Below are 17,372 nucleotides of genomic sequence, written 5' to 3'. Positions count from 1 at the left end.
ACACCTCTAAGGCTGCAAACTCAAACACGGAGGTGGGAGACGTCAGAACCACACAACCTTAATTAACCCTCCTGTGTGCATGCATTATCTAATTACATGAGCTTATATTAGCCCTCCCCAGAGGGCCTGTGCCTCACAATGCAGAGGACAGACAAATAATCACTGTGTGAGAAGCTGGTCAATATTTTGCCTTCTCCTCTCTGTATGGTCCCAGGCTTATTCACTGAACGCCATTCGCTTCCTGCTGAAGGTAGGATTACTCATTTTATCATGGACATTCATGTCACATTCCTGACTTTAGCAGCTGTGGACCTCACATAAATTAACACACTTGTTTTCATCTATGTAAAAGGAGGGCTTGGCATTATCCCCATGTAGCAGAGATCATTGCTGAACAATTTCAATGAGAATTTCCATTACTCTCTCCGAAATGGTTAAAAAGGCAAATGAAATATGGTTTTGCTGTGAGAAGAGCCGCTCAGTTTTAATATGCGGTGCTACTGGTCCTGCATAAATTTTGCATTCTCTTTCTAACCAATATCCCCGTGCAGATACCCCCGTTATTCATAAAAATGATTAATTCATTTTCAGAATCTCACCAACTCCTTTGATTGAGTGGCCCATTGCAAGGTGTGCCCCAAAAACAGCCTTGTGCTGAGATTTCAGCTGACCTAGAACAAACTTCCTTGTACCACTGAAATTGACTTTCTTAAATTTTATTGTATGTCTTATTGCTCCTGATCAAAAAGGCTGACTGATTTTTTTTTCTATTTAATGTATCTTTTCTATGTCCTTTTACCACACTCTTTTACCACCCCTTTCCTCACTACACTAGCTAGTTTCATTTTTCTTCTGTCTCTCCCAACATAATATTCACGGCCTTGTTTCAGGCTCCTCTGCTTCAGAAATATCTTTCAGGAGGGGAAAAAATATATATGTATATGTTTTTTTCCTTTAACTTGCAAACCCAACAGTTTTTAGAAACACCTGTCACTGCTTCCATCTCTCCAATCAGTGAGCAGTGCGGGTGTCTCTCTCAGTGGGAGCTGACAATTTGATGATACTTCATCAGCGTGGGACTCCTGCTGAGAAGTAGATTGAGACAAAGGAAATGCCTCTCACCATTGGAACAAATAAGAAATCAGATTTTCTAAGTTATTGTTAGGTAAGTTCCCTTTTTTTTTTTTTTGGGAAGTAAGTCTGCATGTGTGTGTACTGGCATTAGTACTGACTAGTCCACTCCCGTTTCTCTCTCACACTGTACAGTCATTAATCTTACCAGCAGAATGACAGTCCTCAGGAAAAACAAAACAAAACAAAAAAACACCAGGCTGGGACTCAGGAGCTGTACTGAAACGCTGGCTTCACTACAGATTTCCTGTGAACCTCAGGTAGGGCATGTTTAAGGTCTCAATTCACAAGCCCAGTGCAACTCTTCTTTAAAATAATCAGAAAGTTTATCCTTTTCCTGGTGGCAGGTGTATTCTGGTTTGTATTTTCAAGACTGTCTGCATTATCAGACTGCTTTCTCTAAAATATAAAGAAGGAAGTCGTTATACTACACAAAAGTAAGCTAGTACTGAAAAGCAGGGCATGTAGGAATGTAGGGCAAAAGAGGTTGGGAGAGAGTGAAGTGCCGGCCCCCCTGAAATCAGCTGGAGGTTTGCTCGACAAATCAAGCAAATCAATCAAGCAAATCAATCAACCTTCCCACCCGTTAGTTGGGAGGGAATGAATGCCCTATTGCCTCCTAGATTGCTTGCAGTGAAGAGGGTCACAGCCTCTCTGCAGGTTGCCAGAATATTCAGTGCATGAGTGGCTGCTGACAAAATGCCCAAACTCAGGTCACAATGAGAATAACCAGCTGATGGAAATTGCTGTTGGAAATCCTCTGTATCATTCAGTGTGATGGAGTTCCTTTTTCTTGCATTATCGATAACGGGGACCCTGTAAAGCTGAGAGATTCAGAATCACCAGCAGCCGTCATCTGGACAGTAAGGGACAAGTAAGATTAGTGGTAGAGGTTACTCGTATACGTAGTGCCTCAAGGCTACAGAAAGCATGGTGTGAGTGCTCTTAGCATGATACAAGTGCTCTCTGTGCTCATACATACAACAAAGGAACTGTACCCAGTCCCCCTTTCCAACTGGGATGGTTTCTCACCCTTTGGTCAGGCACTGGGCAGCCCTCAACAGCCAGGACTAAGCCAATATACTGCAGGCAGGAGAAGCTGCATCTCTGGAAATTGCGATGGTCAATGCATGCTGCATTTCTTCTGCAGGTAGATGCTCTCTCAGGAGACCGTAGGAGAACACTGTAGCACCAGCAACATCAGTCTTGCTGGTGGAAGTAACCTGCCCTCCATCTCTGGGGCTTTGTGCTTGGTTCCTGCTGACCCACAGACACATATCTGTGTTTTCTGTAGTTTTGCTGTATTCCCTTGAGATCTTTCGTGGATGCCAAGTCCTGAACAACCTGCAGTACAGGCCACAGCTCATGATGTCCAGCTGACTTTTACTGCCATAAACAGGATGATATTTGTTTAATTTAGTGAAATAAATGCCTCTCCTAGCTGTTTGGGAAGCAAATCCCTCCTTACCCTCCAGCTGGTATTTGCTGTACTTGAGTGAGGCTGGTAAAAAGCTTGGGTTATAATTGAATGCTGCTATGTTTGTGCAGAACCAACAAGCTTTCTTAATGCTTCTTAGGGCTTTTTAAGCCAAGGAACTGCTCTTTTCCTTGCCAGAGCTCTCCAGTGCTTTAACAACATTGCACACAGCAGATCTTCAAACAGGGACAGCAAGCAAGACTGAAGCAGCAGGTACTGCCACGGAGCATAATAATACATTTGTGCAGGACTTTACAGAGCTTTCTGAAGTTTCTCACAACAGTCACACAGCGCCTCTTCGGTATTTACCAACAAGAACTGCCTGTGGTCCTGCAAGCACAGTGCTACTAAGTGGTAAAGCCGTGGCCCCCGCCTAGGCCTTCTCTTCTCTGTAGGTCTTTGCTATAATCCTTATCCCAATGTGAAAAATTTGGACTTTGCTGTTAGCAGGCATCCGGATAGCTCTACAGATATCCATGCTGACTAACTCCTGAGAGACTATTTACAATTCCAGTGCTTTTGAGCACAATGATGTTTTTTCCATTGCCTTCAGCAGCAGCAGGAGCAAGAGTTAGTACTGAGAAAAACTGCAGAGATACGAGGCCAAAACGAGTGGTGATTAAATGAATGGAAGCTTTCAAACAGGAATGAGACCCAAAATCCCAGATTTTGCCTCTTCTCATCCAGCTCCACAGAGGGTAAGTTAATAGAAATATGCATGCTTTGGAATGTAGTGCATATTTCCTCCTTTCAAAATTTATGGATGTCTACTAATTTATTCTCATCAATGATGACAAGAGGAATTCAGGCTGATGGCTGGCACTATACCGTATTAATTGCTTGCTTTGCAAAAAACATCTGTGCTACAGGGCCAAGTTCTGTCTTCTGCTTCTAGTTGCCTTAATTCTATGTATATTCCCATATGTCCTTCAGTCTCTTCCTCTTACTCTTCCCTCCAAATTTCCCCTTCACTTCAGTGCCTCTCATATTTTATGGGCTGTCTGATCACATGCCTAAGTCAAAGAGATTTCTTCCAAATGTTTGCTTTCACTCACAGCTCCTAGTTCATGTTAGGGAAGAACTGTATATAAAGGAGTGAAAAAGATGCGTTGCTTACATGTGATCCTAAGTCATCTTAATTAAGATGACTTCCTCATGAGGAACACTCCCTAGAAATGCCTATGGTCTGCAGAGCACCCAGCTGTTAAATGAAAAACATGCTAGAAGACCACCACAACTTTAGCCAGTAACTAACAACTCCCTCTGCCTCCAGGGTGTAACTGATGGATATTCTAGAGAGCCCCCTGTTGCCGTATGTGAGAGTAAATCATGCTTCAATTATTGCATCTTATAGTCAATTGCAGCACAGGGAACATGCTTTGCCAGCAGCTGTTATCAGCATACTTGGAATTCTTGACCAAGATCATTGAAAACCCAATATGAGAACAAAAGGCTACAAATTATATCCATAGTATGTTAAAGTTAAGACAGTAGGCTGTAAAATAAAGAGAAATCTTTCTATTAGATAGAGCTGTCTCAGAGTCACTTCTTCCTTTAGAAATCATGATCTACGCAGTTTCATAATTCGATGAAAGGATTTTGACCATTAAACTTAATTGATACTGAATTTAAAGGCATGAACTTAAATCATTTTGCCATTTTCTTTGACAATTAGTTTTTGGCATTGCATTTCTCTCTATCACTATATGAAGCAAAAAATCACAAGTACTGAGGAAGCAAGATTAGCATGTAGAAAAGATGAAGCACTGTGAGAAGCGACATCTGGGGCAATGCAAAAGATGTTTCAAGGAGTGTAAACAGGCAGAAGTAAAAACAGAAAATAAAACCTGACTTTTAAGTAAAATCAGCAACAACTTGGATTTATATAGTGCTCCATATGTTCTAGACGAATAACACCCAAGGCGTTTTAGAGTGAAGTAAGGTAGGAAGCATGCTCAAGGCGAGAAAGTAAGAAAATAATTAAATTTCTTGAAAATGTTTTCAGCTTTGAGTAGGTGTAATTCTTCCTTTTAGATGGCTGTTGGTAATGGTGCTGAGGTGCTGTTGTTTTACATAATTGGCTTTGGATGGAAGCCATGCTGCAGTGAAAGAGCAAAGACTGCTTGTAGTTAAAATGCTCATTCTGTTTATTTATTTATTTTTAATATATATTTTTTTAATGTAATGCTGCAGCAGAAGTCTGATTGCTTAGGAAAATCTACCTAGAAAGAAAGAACAAAAACATTCAGCTGTTTGGGAATGTCATTGAGCCTGTTAAGGACAAAAGCAGGCCTTAGGTGGGAGAGAGAAGAAAGTATACAATTTTCCCCCATTTTTGTATTTCTTACCACATCTCTAGTTTACAGAGGAGAGGACTGAGAAAAAGATTCTTAAAGGCTGCGTCTAGGTGGATTTCTCCATCTCTGTGTAAAAATTAAAAGAGCATTGTTGTACTATCTATAATAACAAAGGACTGTCAGCAAGAGAAATAAATACAGCACAAAGTAAACAGCTGCCGAACAGTTTCATGCATGAATCACGATCATAGTGCTGTGGTTATTATACAACGAGAAAACAATGAGTTGCACAAGTATAGTACAAAATGGAGCATTTCCGTTTCTACCATTCATGAGACACAGATCACATCAGCTAAGATTTGCTGGTGATAAATGTATGTGTCCCTTACTCCACTTCTTCAGAAGGGAAGTGCCATGCACTGTTAAATTTCTCACCCTCTTTCACCACGATTTTACGATTTTACGTTTTCCACAGGATAGGAGATCAGCAGGTTAGTCAGTTGCTTAGGCCACCACTGGTAAACTGCAGGTGGATGGCTATTTTGCATATGGGCATTTTTCTGGCCAGAAACTGTAACTACTGTTGCTGTTAAGAAACCTCCCCAAGCTTTCTAATGTTAAAACCATGCTCAGATCATGGGCCCCCAGTCCTAGAGGCCTGTATGACTGTACCTTCAAAGATGGGCCTTGGAATAAGACTTTGATTTGTCAGACTGCTGTGGAATTCCCAGAACAGTGAAGCAGGCAACTGTGCATGGCTACCTGCCAACAGCAGGGTTTTTACAGCTTACTAAAGCAGTCATCATCTTCATCATCACTTGGATTTATCAGATGTGTTGTCCTCAAGGCCTCTGTCAGAAACAGGGCCTCACTGTTCTTTATAGACAGTAAGAAGATACATAACAAGCTTCAACGAGGTTAAAAAAAAAAAAAAAAAATTATGCTTGAAAGAGGTTATCAAATGTCTTCTGTCTTGGAAAACAGTACTGCTAGCCAGCATTCAGTCTGCCCAGCTGGCTCAAGGGTACTTCCTGATTTCAAGGAAGAAAACCTGCCAGTTTTTGAAATGAATATATTATTATTATTATTGGTATCTTGCTTTTTAATCCTTCACTATATGCATAGCCTGATCTACATCAAAAAGGAAACCAGAAGGGTGCACACATGCTGCCAAAAGTCTGCTAGAAGAGGATTCTTGGCTAAAATTTTCAAAGCTGCTTGAAAGGATTTCCTGCTAACTTCAGTCCTGGAAATCTACTCTTTGCTGCATGAAGATAATGAAGAGGCTACTCATCAACACCAGCATTTCAATTTCCATTTTCTCTTTAAACTGAGGAATCTTAGGCCCAGAGCTTCCTTTCTTAGTGGTTACTTTGTCTGATGACTGTGGCTTTATGTAAGAGTTAGGGAGAGGCCAAAAAGCCCTGTCCATAACCTGGTATATAACAGAGAACTGCAGATTGTAGCAGTCCCTAAAGCTGCTTAGATGGACTGAGCTGAGCACTGTAATCTAGCTCTTAACGTCAAGGAAAAAGTATTCCCCACCAGTAGCTATCCATTATATGTAAGAGACAGCAAAAGATGATTGAACTGAGTTTTCTTATCTCATACATGATGATCAACAGAGGAAGAGTCATAATAATAATCTAGGTTAGGCAAGTAAGGCAGTGATTTTGTGGGGTTTATGTTTATCCAGGATGTGGAACAGATATAAAGTCGGTCAGAGCTAAGTTTTCAGCATGAACTGGAAGGTTAGAACTGTCTCTTACTTCTGCAAGGTGCTTCTGCTGAGTATTATATGCTAAATACTGCCATGAATATTTAAATTACTGCTGAGTTATTAGCTCTGATCAGGATGTAAATGATGCAAAAAGATAGTTCCTTGGGGCCAGAAAAAGTTGAGAAAGGCAGTCTTGAAAAGATCACTACAGATGAACAAAGCACGTAACAAACATCTCAGTTACCATTTTCTTACAATCTTATTTTGCATCCCTAATGAGGTCCTAGGAGTCGCATGAGAACCTTGCTCTAGTCCCCATTAACTTCTCGGTGCATCAGGCAACTAAGCCAGCTTATGGTGCCCTGCTGAAAAAATGTGACTCCTCTAATAACAAAGAAAAGCAAGGGCACAGTAGTTGAACATTCAGCCATAACGCTATTACCTATGCAACCAAGATTGCCAGTGGAGTTCCCAGAAGGCCACAGACTTCAAATCAAAGGCCACAACATGTTCGCGGGAACATACGTGTAAAGCCCATGATGCCAGCTCCTCAAGCTATCTGAAAGAGAAGCAGCAGTCCAGTGCTGCATCAGGAGTTAACAAATGACAAAAAGATAAGTTCCATAATGCATAAAGAAATACAATACAGTCTTATAAAAAGGAAACACGGGCAGTCTCCATTTTAAAGCACTTCGTATTTTAAGTATCCCTAGTACTCAAATAGCTCTTCTCTGGTTAATATAGCAGCTGTGATTCTTAAAGTTCTGTTTTTGCTAAAGCGTGCTGTCTCAGTGACTGCTACCAGCTTTCTCTTTTTTTGTTTCCCCATGTAGTAAACAAGGATAAAACATATCATCCTTTACGCATAGAAACTTTTTTTTCTTCTATGCACGTTGTGATTCTGACCACCCATTTCTAGTTAGGATGGGTAACCCAAAACTACAGAAATCTTTTTTAAGAACAATACAACAAAACTGAGTTACTTTAAAAAAAAATCTTTTGTGCAGGACGTAATGATTGAATTTATAACCTGATACTTGTGTGCTGAAGTTAGGGGTCAAGGAAATGTTATTTTAGTACCCGTGGAAGGAAAAAAACCTATTTTATGTTAATGATTTAGAAAAATTAGGTAGTGTAAAAACTTCCTTCCGTTTTCTAAACTGGCTCCTTGGGAAATGTGATAATGCAGAGTTTTAAAATACTTTAGAATTTGCATTTTAAAAAAAATGGAAATTGTGTACAAAGAAAAACACAAACATGTTCAGAATGCCTACTGCCAGCAACATCTTGGCATTTGCCAGTACTTAAAGGTTATGTCTGTCATGTTTAGATGTGGCATAAAGTCTTTCACCCTTTCCCAAGTAATTGGACATCACACTGATAGGTAAAATTGAATGTGTTATGAGCAGCTCTCCTATAGACTTACAGGGCTTATTGACAGACAGTGCTTGGAGAGAAGGCCTAATTTTATGCATGAACATGTCATGCTGGAATAATTATGCAACTGCTTGCTTTCCTTCCTCAGCACATTGTGAAACCCCACAATGGTTCCTGGAAATTCACACCTTCTTCTGGTTTTGCATAAGCGTAATTGCTGTGGTTAACACGGGACAATGGATTCAAGATATTATTAAGCTGAATGAAACATACAACCAAGAACAAAGAACAGAATAATTATATATATAAAATATTCTTGCTCTCAAGGTGTAGGAAACTGGCTTCAGCCTACACATCTTTTGTAAACAGTGGCAAATGAAAAACTGGTTCTAGCTGGGGAATCTATGGTCATTTGTTTTCTTCTCCTACTCTGTCGGTTGACTGATAGAAATGTGCAAAAACTGAGGTAGCATTTTGCCTCTGGTAAGCTTGGCTTATGGTCTTTTAGTTCAAGGCAAGTTTAACCAGTGTGAAGTATCCCATCTTCTTCTAAAATAAGAAATCCTTCTGGATCATAGCTGAAAATCACTGACAACTGACTACTACCTAGCTCTCACGTGAACAAGCTGACTGAACATTTACGGTTAAGAAAAGGAAAATGTTGGGGTGGCAAGGACACCTCTTGAGCTGAAAATAATTGGCTGCTGGGAGGATGGTATTGGGGGATGAAGGAGTATCCTTATGCTTTCCCTGTTCCTATTCTCTCCAGACATCTGTTCAATGCCACAGTTATACTTTTTTTTTTTTTTTTTAAACTGGTACATAATGTTCATGCCTATATTTCACATTTGGAAATGCATATATCAAACAGCAATACAAAAACTACCCAGGAAGAATGCATAATCTCTGAAAAAAAAAAAACACGACAGCATTCCTGTTACTGTTCCATTTCTAAATACAAAACTGACTACCATAATGCTGCTTCTGTTTGTATAGTGAGACAAGTTCATTTTGTGTGTGTGTGAATGGCATGAGTGACAGTCTCCCTGTTTTGATTTCTTTGCTGTTTAGGACTTCTAGGCTTGCACACCTTCTAGAGAAAGACCCAGGCAGTGCACGGCTGGCTTATGTCATCCTGTTTGAGACAGAATAAAATCATTTTGCTCTTGCCAATCAGGAATCCATTGCTTATCAGTGGCCAATTCCCCCCTCTTTACCCTTTTCACCCTGCTGTCAGTCTGATTCAGCTTGCCCTCATTCCTTCCCCTTCTCTGGTACACTCCTTTGGGTCCTCTCCCATGTGGCTGGCACCAGCAGTGGTGCTGCCAGAACACAGCTGCTCTGGGTGCACCATAGTGGAGCAAAGCCATCTCTCTGTACAACTGCAGCTCACAGAAGTGCAGATCAGTGCTGGCAGACGCCGCAGGGAAAGCAGTGAGTGCCCATGCTATGTATCCGTGGCACTTGTGCTCTCTGCTAAGGTGCTCAAGTAGTGCTGAGGTTGCAGGACTGGGATCTCTCTTAGCTTCATGTTTCCTGGTTCTCATCACTATTTCCCTTACCCAGTCTCCACTTCCTTGTTTTCAGGTCTGCATTTAGTCATCCCCAGCTCCAGAAGACAGGAGACACCGCGGAGCCATTTTAACTCAGCCCTGGGGGTGTCCAGCAGCGAGGTGCTTTGGCTGTGAGCTCTGGGGGGCCCCTTCCTAGAGCTGCAGAGATACCTCAGGAGCCTGAGGTAGCAGACCGGTCAGGCTCCAGATATGTTGAAGACAACAGGAATGAGCTTCCTCTCTCACGATTTCCAACCAAGGAGAAGCAGGTAAAGCTTTAAACTGAACCTCCAGCAGAACAGGGGACTGCTTGCTCGGGGTAGTAACTAGACTCCCTGTTGGTATTCTGCCACGTGAAGGACTGCTACTAGGGCAAACAGCACAGGGGAATGTTTGTTCCCTTCTTTTCCCATTACTTTTGAAGCATCACTACCAATTTTCATGCATTCCTTTTTTTTTTTTTTCTTTGCTTTTCCCATTTGCATTTACTCAGCAGCAACCGGAGCATATCCACTTCTGAAGTAAGGTTAAATAAATGCTGTTAGTTGATGACACAAACGCCTTCATAAGAAGGTAAGTTTTCTCAAAGCTGTTTGCCTACGGGTAGATGGCTGTTCTAATGGCATGTTCAATAAACATGCCATTATTTATAGGGCTCGTGAGATTATTCATATAATTCAGGTTTATATGTATAATATAATAGCAAGTTTAATCTTTTCCAACACCTAGGTCCCTCTTTGCAATTAGCAAAGTAATGCATCGCATCTGCCACCATTCTGCTGCTCACCCCGTCCTCATCTGTAACTTCTAAAAAAAGGATTGAGAGTACCAAGTCTTATCATAAAATAAATAAAAAGGAATAATGTCTATTAGTACCTGCCTCTGGATTTAAAAGGAAGGGCAGATTACTCGAAGAGAATACAAGAAAACTTTCCTTACATCAACAAATAATTCATGATGTGTATGTGGGTATCCAGCAACTCTATTATTGCAGTAGCGTGACAAATATTGTGAGAGGGACAGCAAATGGGATGTATCATTCTACTGTCTTGACAAAGATTATAGCAAGAACGGGAAACGGGACAAATGTAACTCATTCTGGAGACAGTCCCAGAGCTGTAATCTCATTTGTTCTTCAGCATGAATTATACAGCAGTGCAGAGGATGAGAATGTGATTTTCACCATGTTGTATACTTTAATCACTTTTCTTTGCTACTAAACAAATAACTCAATGTGAAATGCTGATAAATGGGGGATATTAGTTTTTGAACTATGAACTAAATGAACAGAAGAAAGCTGCAATGTAAGAGTTCTGCCAGTTCCATTAAAATTTGATATGGGACAAATTCAGCTCAGGTTCAGGCAAACAGGATTCCTGCAGATTTCTGAGAATCGTCTGCCATGTCCCGGAGTGGAGCTGGACCCATGCCCTTGCCTTCCTTAGCTTGGAATTGGGCCTTTTGGAGATCGTTCCAGAGCTGGGTGTCTGCTTGGTGGGAAGTTTTGATGTGGAAGCTATGGTGGAAAAAAATTGTGGTTGCAAAGTCCCATTGGACCTGACTCTTCTGGCAAGAATAGGGGGCAGCTTGACTGTTGTTTATGCCAACAGCTGATTTGGATGTTGTTTGGTGTGGAAAGACAACATTTGAAGCTCCACAGGGAGTTTAATCCAAGCTGAAATCCTTAGGTAATCCACTCTGTAGTAGAAGACAGCTAGGAAGCTCCCTAAGGTACATGTGGTTTTCCAGAACTCATCTTGTGGGTAAGGGGAACTTTGTGAAAGTCATTATTAAGGAGGGGAAGAATAGCTATTTTGTGATATATTTGTGTGATAAGCCATTTCCAGAGTAGCTTACGGTCCCTCTAAAACCTCTCTGTATGAAATCCCTTAGGTTTCTTCTGCATGCTTACCCTGCAGTTCTGAGCCAGACTGAAGAATGAATTTCCCATTCTTCCCTTTGTGTTTGCTGCTTGTAACTCCAAGGCACCACGAGCAGGTGAAGGGCTGACATGACCACTGGTGAATTAGGCTGCTATGACAACAGTGAGAGCAAAGAGACAACCTGGGCCCTGAATTTATGTAAATGGGATTTCCATGTTCCAGGTGGCTAGAGGGCTTGAAGTGACAAACGATCCTTCCTGAAGGTAGATGAGAATATCAGGACTCCCCCGGTGCGCAAGCAATCACGGCGTATGTGGGAAAGCAGGAGACAAAGTTTTGTTTTTGAATCTCAAGTGCACTGTGATGACAGTGCAAGCAGTGGAGTGGCTCGTGTGAATCCAAAATCAGCGTATGTGAGCACCAGAGGAACAGTCTGGGCTCCGTAGGAGGCTGCTGTGGTTTAGAGCAGAGAATTGCCTCTGAAAACTTTAGGAACTGAAACTCAGTTCTTCCTGTGCTGCAGGACTGGAGACAAAGCATTCCAAGACCTGCTCTTACAGGTGGTTCAACCCTGATCTTAAATTTTAGGGTCAGGTTCTCAAAATCAGTTGAACGTAGTGGGACATGTGCCAATGTCTCTGCACAAATCCAGCCTACACTGTGAATTACTGCAGACTGTGCATCCAGTTCCCCCTGCCTGCCTCAACCTGCCAACCTCAGTGGAGAGCTGCAAGGGTTGGCTGGTCAATGCTGTAAGCACAGCAGTGCTCGCTGGGCAGCAGCGGTTTTAGCCCCAGCGGGTGGAAGCTGGGGGACAACAGAACTCTTCTGTGTAACACTGAATCATGGCCTCACTGGTAAGCAGACAGCCTTTGAATGGACAAGCTTGAGTTCTGCTAGGGATCCCAGATTACACTTTGATTTCATCAGTTTACCGAGAAAGCTGCTGAGATTGGGCCAGCAAAGGAAGGATGCGGATGAGAAGGATTTTCCTGGCAAGTTGAAAGGCCTGGGAAGACAAAAGAATGTGTTAAGATTGTTCATCTTCTCTAGAGTACAAGAGCCTCTTTTTTTTTTTTAATTATTATATTTTTATTTCATTTTTGAATGAATAGGGAGGATATTTGGGGAAGCAAGAATGCTTCCTTAAACACAATTTTTCCAAGAAACTGACCTTTCAGGAAGAGCGGGCATGGACAATGTCCAGGGTCTGAAACACCATGGTGAGTTTTGAGTAACATGAGTGAAGTAAGACGGTTTATTTAGGATTTATGATTGCTCTAGGTCAGACCAAAATTTATTAGTCTAGGACTGTAATTCCCTTGAGTCCTGGCGGGTCTCCAGGCTGTGGTGATCTCAGTTTCTCAGAGGACAGATCTGAAAGCAACATGTCTCAAATAATGAAATATTAAATTCCTGTTATTTAAAGACAAAACCAAAAATAAAATCCTTCATTTGCAGTGCAACTACAAGACGCACCTCTCCACGCCATGCATAACAGCTGTAGCAGCTGGCGGCCAACAAACCTACACAGCCAGAAGTTGCCTTCTGAGGGAGGAAACCCCATTTCCTTTTAGCAAAAGGCACAAAATCGATGTCCTTTCCCATAGCAGTTGGCCACAGCCATGCCAGCAAACAGGGCACGGCACTAAGGCAGTGCTCAAGACCTCCCAGATGCTTTGGTCTAGGAAAGACTCCCCTCTCTGAGATAGAAATAAGAAAGATGAGTTGCCTAAAGCCATCTCTTGAAGGACTGAGCCCCTGGCCAGGCCCTGGGCAGGGGGAATCATATCAAAGAGTTTCCATGTACCCACCTATCTCAAGAGAAAGTATTCAGCCTCCTCCCCTCCCAGCCTTTCTTTGCTAGAAAAGTGCCAAAACTGCTACTGCTTCTTCTCCAGCCAAAGAGCAAAACTGGTGTGAAAAGCTCAAATGAGTTTGTTCACTCCAAATTTCATCTGGCTTCATGGCCATGTGCTGGAACAATGAGCTGGGCTCCTTTGCCTTCTGTGATGCCTGTTAAGTCAACTGGCTCTTGGCAAGGCTACTTGTGGATGGGGCCAGTTTACACTACCACGAGGTGTTTAAGTTTCTGAAACCAGGGCCAGAGTTTGGCTCCCAATGGCTGAGACAACCACCAAGACTGGAAGAAGCTGTCACTGTGCTAATCTATCACAATAGCTTTGCCTCAGCTGTCAGGCACAAGGGACTTGGATATGCTGTTTGGGATAGCCAAAAATTACCCCTGATTAACATAGCTGAATATTAACTTCCCTTCAGAAAATGATGGGAAGGAACTGTTGTGTTAGAGTAACGAAGCTGGCAGCGGTCTGTTGTGGTGTCCACATGCCCTAGGGAGACAGCAGTGAAATGAGGTGGTGTAACAAAAACCTTGTTTTGAATTCGGGTTTATTCTTTTCTTGAGTCCAAGTCCTCTGATTTCACAACCTGGCTGGAGACTGGACTCCAGAGGACAACAGCTCAGCATAACGCTGGCAACGCTTTCAGCTTTCTCTTCCCTTCCAAAATGGGCCCCTGTGGGCCCCGACGAAGGATCCAGAGGCTCCTGACATCCCTGCGAAGCAGCGTACACAAATGCTAGCTGCTTCTCCTCCTCTGTCCTCAGGTCAAGGGAGAAAGCTCAGATCACAGAGGTCAGATGAGAAAAGAGCCTGGTCCTAACCCAGGCTCTGCTCAGGAGCAGCAAGAGGGGTTTCTAGTGTGGGAAGTGTTGATTTCACTCTCTAAAGGCTTTGTGTCTGATATTAAAAGGATTTGGAGACTGCACAGATTTAACAGCCCTTTCTCTCTTCATCTCTTTCTGCTCCAACCTGCTTTTGGTCACTTTCATTCATCTGCCCATGGCTGGCTGCCTGGATTAGTTTTTTTATTGAATACATTTCCTTGCGTTAACAACATATGTGACAAATAAGTAATGTGACTCATCAAAAGGCACAGGAATGCAATGCTCCAGCTATTGAAGGACATTTAGAATTCAGCAACTTGCCACCTTTGTGTCAGTCCCAAAACACTGTATAATGTAAACAGACAGATCTGAAAGGAGATGCAGAAGTACAAACTTGCCCAGAACTCTGCTTGTTTTCATTCTCATTTTAAATAAGTAAACTGAAATGAAATCTACTGACACAGTTTTGGCAGTTTTGATTTACATTTCCTCTGAGGCCCAGTAAACATTTTCTCAAGATCTTATCTAGGGTTAAAAATATGTCTGTGTTCCAACACACACCTATAAAACGTGTCAAATGCTTTTGCCACAGTTTGTGCAAATACAGTTGTTTCTTCCCCTTTTACTAGGAAAACCTTCTGAAGAGTATTCAGAGGTGACATTAATTCCTTGTGAAGAGTATTTTTTTGTATACATCACCTATGCAACCTAACTGGCAGGTGCCTCTTCTAAAGACAGATGGGAAAACTCCTAATTTTGAGAGGCTAAGGCTAAAGGAGGATGGCAATCCAGTTGTGGTGGTGCTGGTCCTGTGAGCCTGATTCCTTCTGGCCTCACACACCACAGCTCCTGGTTATGTGCAGCAAGCATCTTGCAAAAGGTTCAGTTCATTTTCTGTGAGCTTTCTCAGGCATGGAGACAGATGGACGAGGTCACTGAGGAATGCAGAGGGTCTCTGCGGTGTGACTGGGGTCATCTTGGTACTACCTGCACTGGGAAATGGAGGCAGGAAGCATGCAGGACAGCCTAGGGATGGGAATAATCCCATCAGACATGGGGGGAGGAATGCCAGGTCCCTCGCTGATGGGGAGGTGGTGAGGCAAGGGCTTGACGACAGCAGAGGAGGTGGCACAGCTTGGGGGAAAGGTGCCAGCGGTGTGCATGGGGTGCAGATGCCAGCTTTAACAGCCAGTTCGACTCAACCAGCCGAGGTGCTTGCTGAGACACAGCAGCACGCCATCTGACTTGGCCAGAGCACTTCTGCAAGGAGCAAATGGGGGCTAACACACTCAGACCCAACATGGGGTATTGCTTTACGAGCCTGTAGGAAATGGGGAGAGCCTCTTCCTGCCTTACCACACGTTTTGTGCATCTGCACAGGCTTCAACACAGCCTGACCCTAACCTTTTTTCCTCACTACAAAATTCCCCATGAAGCCAACACGTATAAAATCCCCTGGAAAACCAGAAGAAATTCTCAACTGGGCTTCCCAGCTAAACAAGGCACCGCAGCAAGGACAACAACCACCCTGCTAAGGTTCACCCAGCTTTCTCCTGGGGACCTCCCCATCCCTGGATCCTGGAGACCCCCACTCTTGAAACAGGGTTTCTACTTTGATGTGGGCTGCAGAAAGGGCACCGGGGTATGCCGAGCTCAGCTGTTGTATCCTGTGACAGATTTCCTAACTGTAGCTGGGCAAGCTGAAGACAGACTGTCATTTCATCATTTTTGGACAGGGATCCCCCCTTTAACACTTAACTGTTATCCACATACTGGTATTCTGGCAAGTCTGTGCTCACGCTAATCTGTTAGGATGGTCCTGTTCCCACTCATAATGTGGCACAGTATGTCAGCTTCAACCAGGCAAGGATGCCAACCTCAGTTGGATTGTGAATAGCCTGCAGAAGAGCCTCCTGCTGGTGGAAGAAGTGCCAAATTAGGCCACATGCTCTCTCATTGGGATGCACTGTGCCCAAAGCTGCTTTGGTATCAATTATGGAGGGAGCAACACCCTCTTGCAGAAAAGAATGCATTAACCCTTCCATTTCACGCGCTCTGTCTCTCCTGTTCAATTTCCATGTGTTATTTCTGGTGTTTGCCTGTACAACATGAAGATATTCTTCTTCCATGACAGCTAAAACAAAGGTCAGATGTGGCTGTTCAGATTACAAGCCCCAGCTCCGATTGTTGTTGACTCTGGAGTTGTCTCTTTCTATTAAACCATTTGCCATTGAGACAACATCTCTAGATGCTGCAGAGACACTGACTCCAAAGACATCCTTTGCCCCCACTGGGATTACTGTCTTACTGCTCGATGTTTCTTAGCAGAAATCCTGTGGACTTTAGCTACCTCCAGAGAACTGGTGAGCAGGTAGGAGATGGGTACCCTGCTGCATGGTTCCCTGCTGCATGTGTCCCTCTGAGCCAGTGCAGCATTACCCAGGTCAGAAGAGCTTCTGGACCTGCCTTTTTCTAATCAGGATGATTTCTACAGTTTCAGGCAGGCAGCTGCATGAACAGAGTACCATACCTATCAAACTAAACACAGCCTGCCAGCCTCAGTGTAACATCTCTTCAACAGTCTCGCATTGGTGCTGAATTATAACTTGTTTTTCTACAGCCTCATAGTTGCTTCTGTCTTTTCAGCTACGATGCTGTTTGTCCTTTGTGTAAGCACCAGCTTTTTTTTTTTTTTTTTTTTTTTTTTAAACAATATGAATGGGGAACAATATACCGCCAGCTAAAATGGTTGCCTTTCCACACTCACTCACCGCAGGAACTCTTTAATCAGTAGTGTCAGCCAGGGACAGAAATCTCATACTTGAGAGATAACAGTTATTTGCTGGCAACTTCTTGTATGATAAGCCCAACAACTGGGTGATTACACAGTTCCTCAAATAACACAAGAAAATGATGCACCACATTTCCAAAAGTACATGTTGCAGCATCTGGAAAATTCATAAGAATTTTGTCACGTTTTTTTCTCCTCCTGATTTTTTTTTTTTTCTGTGCTCTGAAATCTGAATGTAATTTTGACATTTTTGAGCAATCCAACATCTTTCCTGCAACAAAAGGCTCCATAAAGAGTGTTAAGTCAATGCTAGAGACAAAGTGCAACTGATTAATGGGAGACAGTTTCTGGCATAACTAGGCTGCTTAAGGTCATGGCTAAACACTTTTTCATAGCTGCTTCATCCACTGAATTGCACTCGCATGGTTGCGTTGCTAGTTGAAAGGGAAATGAGCAA

At 42.8% G+C, this 17,372-nt stretch overlaps 1 long non-coding RNA gene across 8 annotated transcripts; it reads left to right on the top strand.

Annotated features, from left to right (window-relative positions):
• The first annotated feature begins 125 nt into the window (after nucleotides 1-125).
• On the top strand, nucleotides 126-16,500 carry LOC106016170 (uncharacterized). 8 transcript variants are annotated; one of them, XR_002400761.4, is made up of 7 exons: nucleotides 126-250; nucleotides 1,016-1,165; nucleotides 1,267-1,391; nucleotides 2,282-3,306; nucleotides 9,590-9,824; nucleotides 10,052-10,128; nucleotides 11,449-16,500. It is a non-coding gene; the product is annotated as an uncharacterized lncRNA (long non-coding RNA). The 8 variants fall into 8 exon arrangements; XR_002400760.4 differs by having other exon boundaries at nucleotides 10,049-10,128; XR_002400765.4 differs by lacking the exon at nucleotides 11,449-16,500 and adding an exon at nucleotides 10,285-10,858 and having other exon boundaries at nucleotides 2,747-3,306; nucleotides 10,049-10,128.
• Nucleotides 16,501-17,372: the final 872 nt, after the last annotated feature.

This window comes from Anas platyrhynchos, chromosome 7 (assembly GCF_047663525.1).
Source record: "Anas platyrhynchos isolate ZD024472 breed Pekin duck chromosome 7, IASCAAS_PekinDuck_T2T, whole genome shotgun sequence".
Classification (NCBI taxonomy): domain Eukaryota; kingdom Metazoa; phylum Chordata; class Aves; order Anseriformes; family Anatidae; genus Anas; species Anas platyrhynchos.
This window is presented reverse-complemented; position numbering and strand designations above follow the sequence as displayed.